A 5,015-nucleotide genomic window follows, 5' to 3' on the forward strand; every position below is an offset into this window, starting at 1 on the left:
CAAGCACAACCACTACATCCCCAGGCCCTGCAAGCTGGGGTCTGAACCCCAGCAGTTGCAGACATCTGCAAAGGGGTAGGAAAAGAAAGGACACCTAGGAATGAAGATAAACAAAAGGAATGATTTTTGGGGTTCCCAGATATCCTACTTCTCTTGTGCTTTTTGTTTTTCTGGATGAATTTGCTTTTGTTACTGTTTTCTTCTTTATGAGTGAGATGGGGGAACACCCTGAAAATCCCTTGGCCATTTTGAATGCTCTTATTGTTTGTTTGGTGTTGGTTTGTTTTGTTTTTGGGTCAACACCCGGCAGTGTTCAGGGGTTACTTCTTGGCTCTATGCTCAGAATATCACTCCTGGCAGTCTCGGGGACCATAGTGAATGCCCGGACTTTAACCATCGTTCTTCTGCATGCAAGGCAAAGCCCCTACCTCCATGCTTTCTCGCCGCCCTGAAAGCTCTTTTTGTGGAGGGGGGGAATCTCTCCCAGGCAGTGCTCCTGGATCTCTTCCTATGCTACTCAGCTTGTACAATGGGCCAAACAGTTTAAGTATTAAGAGTCAGAAATCCAGCAATATGGTGCTGCTGAGGTCCAGGGGTGCTAGGGGAACTTTAGGACCGATGCCTGGTAGTGTTCTGGGGACCAAGAGTAGCTAAGGTTGAATTCATGATCTTGAGCTTACAGCCCATGTCTCTCCTTGGAATTATCATATCACCCACCCAGACCCTTTTCTCAATTTACATGTGACAATTGTTAAAATATATGTAAATGTGGGCCGGGTGGTGGCGCAAGAGGTAAGGGTGCCTGCCTTTGCCTGCGCTAGGCCTTGGACGGACCGCGGTTCGATCCCCTGGTGTCCCATATGGTCCCCCAAGCCAGGAGCAACCTTCTGAGCACATAGCCAGGAGTAACCCCTGAGCGTCACGGGTGTGGGCCCAAAGAACCGAAAAAAAAAAAAAGAAAGTATATATTATATATGTAAAATGTTAGGGTTTTTCTAGTCCTGAAATTTAACTACGTTATGCATAATAAAAATGTATAGGGCTGGGGCCGAGAGATAACATGGAGGTGGGACCTTTGCCTTGCATGCAAAAGGATGGTGGTTTCAGAATCCAGGCTTCCCATATGGGTCCCCCGAGCCTGCCATGAGCGATTTCTGAGTGTAGAACGCAGGCGTGACCCTGAGCACTGCCAGGTGTGACCCCCCCCCAAAAAAAAAGTATAGGGTTGGAGAGCTAGTACAGCATGCCATGTGCATACCTTTTGTGCAGTTGGAACCTGGGTTCAATGACCTGGGTTCAGACATATGATCCCCTCAATCCCCTCCCTATCTGGAGTGATTGATTCCTAAACATTAGCCAAGTGTGCTTAAAAAACTTTAATTTTTAAATTAACAAAAAGTATGAATCAGAGGACCAAGGAGATGATACAAGAAGTTAAGGAGCAGGCCTAGCATCTACCCAATCCCAGGTTCAGATTCTCAGCACAATATAGAGTCCCGAGTGGCTTAACGAGTAGAGTCTTGGAGACTTCCAGCACCACCAGTGACTGGTATCCTCAGCACTGGAAAGGCCAGGAAGCATCATAGCCTCATGTCCTGTGTAATAACCAACAGGACAGTTGGCCAAGAATGGCCCATGAGTCCTAAAACTTCAAGAGTCTCTGCCCCATCACAAAATAAGAAGGTACAAGCAGCAGGTGGCCATGTTGGCCAACATTCACTGTACCTCTACAGATAGTAGTGCCCTTAAACCAAAGCAAGAGTAAGCTCTGAGCAGGAATCAGAGAGTTATCCCTGAGCACTGCAGGTGATTTTATTTGTTTGATTTGGCTTGGGGGCCCCAAAATTAAACAAAACGCCAAAAAGTACATATCATTTATAAATAAATAAGACTAGCTTGTCCCGAATGGTATGCAGGCCAATTTGTTAAGCACTTTAAGCAGACATGGGTGGCTTCCTCATACTTCCCTAAAAGTCTACCAAACTGACTAGTCTATAAAAGTGGAGCTTACCAGAGCAGAGAAACAGAGTTAGGGTTGTCCTTACAGAGAACCTAGAAAGCAATGATGAGAGGAAGAAGACATTGTGGTGCTGGGTGATTGAAAGTCTGCTTCTATGCACCCTGATCATGGCACACTATTGTAAACCACTGTGCTAAAAAAATTTTTTTTAAAAAAAACCTTTAAAGTAAATATAAATAAAAATAAAATACAATAATGCTAGTAATATAAATTCAAACACCTGCCGCCAGAAACCCTCTCTGATACACTTGTATTAGACAGTTCTGGCAACATATACAAATCATGTTTCTTTCAGCTCTGCTAATACATTCTATGGACATAGACCAAGCCAGAAAGGAAGAGAGAGGGAGAGAGATTTTAGTAAATCCACTTTTTCAAGCTTGAGTTAAATAAAATAACATTTGATACTAGCCATACAAAGAGGTAATAGATGTTAAGTATCTTAAAAATCTACAAGGGAGGGCCTCCCAATGCTTACCACAGGCCTGTGTTATTTACACTGACTGTATAGAAAGAGGAGGGTACAGTAAATGCTCCCCAGATACACCTCAAACCAGGCCCTTTGCCTTGGGTCTGTATTGTAAATGGGGGGGACAAAAATTAATAATAAATAAAAATAAAAATCTCTTAATTCAGAAAAAAAATCTACAAGGGAGGGGCCTGGACAGATAGCATTGGAGGTAGGGGCATTGACCTTGCATGCAGAAGGACAGTGGTTCGTATCTCGACATCCTATATAGTCCCCAAGCCTGCCAAGATCAATTTCAGAGTGTAGAGGCCAGGAGTAACCTTGAGAACTACAGGGAGTGACCCAAGAACCAAAAAAAAAAAAAAAAAAAAAAAAAACAAACAAACAAAATAAAAAAAAAAAAAAACAAGAATCTGACAAGGGAGAGACCAGATTGATAACGCAGTGGTAGGGGCATTTGACTTGCACACTGCTGACCCAGGGATGGACTGTGGTTCAGTCTCCAGCATCCCATATGGTCCCCCAAGCCTTCCAGGAGGCAATTTCTGAGCACAAATCCAGGTGTAGACCCCCAAGCCTTGCTGGGTGTGACTGAAAAACAAACTAAAACAGTATTGGAGGGGGGGGACAAACAAACAAAAACAAAAACACTACAAGGATATCTACTCTTCTTTTGTGATGGACAGATTTCAGAAGGTGACAGTGAGAGCTCTAATATTCAAGGAAACCCCAAACTCCTCTTTATGAAGGGAAATAAAAGCCACTGAGCAGGACAGGAAATGAGGGAGCTTCAGTAAACCATTAAACATCCCAAATCTTGGCAACAGAGACAGAGACATGAATGTTCCATTGCTATTTGCTCATTTAAGAGGCACTTTCCTGGGCCAAGAGAGATAGCATGGAGGGTAATGCATTTGCCTTGATGCAGAAGGTCGGGTGGTTTGAATCCCGTATCCCATATGGTCCCCCAAGCCTGCCAGGAGCAATTTCTGAGTGTAGAGCCAGGAGGAACCCCGAGCACAGCTGGGTGTGACCCAAACTCCCCCCCCTCCCCAAAAGACACTTTCTTTTCCTTAATTTTTTCAGTCAGTTATAACACTCATCAGAACTTTCTGTAATATAAGAATTTCTTCCAAGATTCAGCAAATCCTAAGCTTCACTAATCAATGCAGCTTCTCATTTTCTATTCTGATTACGCAGAGCCCATGAAAGACCCACAAAACAACTCTGCTGAGCTCTTTATCTATCCATCCGCAGAAAAAAATACTATCTGAACAAATCTTGACTCACAGAAAAGGCATCTTTTCCCCCAAAAAAGCAAGACTTGTTTATTATGAAAACAAAACTTTCAGTCATTTTCCTCCTCTATACCACACATACAAGACTGTATACAATTTCTAATAGTGGTGGTGTTGTGGGTTTTTTGTTTGTTTTGCTTTTGGGTCACACCCAGTAGCGCTCAGATGGTGACTCCTGACTTTATGCTCAGAAATTCGCTCCTGACAGGCTCAGGGGACCATATGGGATGCTGAGATTCGAACCACAGTCCTTTTGCATGCAAGCAAAAGCCTTACCTTCATGCTATCTCTCCAGCCCTGGTTTTTATTATTATTATTTTGGTTTGTTTGGTTTTTGGTTTTGGGGGCCTGGGCCACACCCTGTGACACTCAGGGTTTAATCCTGGCTATGCGCTCAGAAATCACTCCTGGCTGGGGGACCATATGGGACGCCAAGAATTGGAACCACAGTCTATTCTAGGCTAGTGTAGGCAAGGCAGACACCTTACCGCTTGTGCCACATCTCCAGCCACCCCCTTTTTTATTATTTTGGAAGGAACTTGGGAGAAGTTCACCTGGTGATTGCTCAGTAGCTTACTCTTGGCTCTGCACTCAGAAATTACTCTTCTTGGGGCCGGAGAGATAGTGTGGAGGTAAGGCATTTGCCTTGCATGCAGAAGGCATTGGTTAGAATCCCCGGCATCCCATATGGTCCCAGCCGAGCCTGCCAGGAGTGATTTCTGAGTGTGGAGTCAGAGTAACCCCTGAGCTCTGCCCGGATGTGACCCAAAAACAAACCAAAAAAAAATTACTCTCTTATTTTTTTTAAATTTTTATTGTGGTCGAAGTGAATTACAATTCTCCTCACAGTAATATTTGAGGCACATAGTGACAATGAATGAGGGGCATTTCGCACCACAAGTCTTGTCCCTCCCTCCACCCTCTGTTCCCAGCATGCAACCCACATCTTCCTCCTTTACCCCCATAATGCTAATGCAACTGTTCCCCCCTTGTACAGCTTGTTGTAGATTGGGTATTGATTCTGTTGTTGTTGACTTTGGATTTAGTATTCATGCTTGATCAGTTTTTACTTCCACCAAATAAACATTCGACTGTCTGACCTTGGTACCATTGGGGGAAGAAGAAAAGAAAAAAAAAGGCAAACCAAAAAGAGAAAAACTAGGAGGAGTCCATCTAGGTGTTATAAATATCCATTTAGAAAAAGGAAGGGAAAAGAAAGAAAAAGGTA

At 43.7% G+C, this 5,015-nt stretch overlaps 1 non-coding gene across 1 annotated transcript; it reads left to right on the forward strand.

Moving 5' to 3' along the window:
- The first annotated feature begins 2,481 nt into the window (after positions 1 to 2,481).
- On the forward strand, positions 2,482 to 2,619 carry LOC126014813 (small nucleolar RNA SNORA51). Its single transcript, XR_007497802.1, has one exon. It is a non-coding gene; the product is annotated as a small nucleolar RNA SNORA51 (small nucleolar RNA).
- The last annotated feature ends 2,396 nt before the right edge of the window (positions 2,620 to 5,015 follow it).

Source organism: Suncus etruscus, chromosome 7 (assembly GCF_024139225.1).
Source record: "Suncus etruscus isolate mSunEtr1 chromosome 7, mSunEtr1.pri.cur, whole genome shotgun sequence".
Lineage (NCBI taxonomy): Eukaryota > Metazoa > Chordata > Mammalia > Eulipotyphla > Soricidae > Suncus > Suncus etruscus.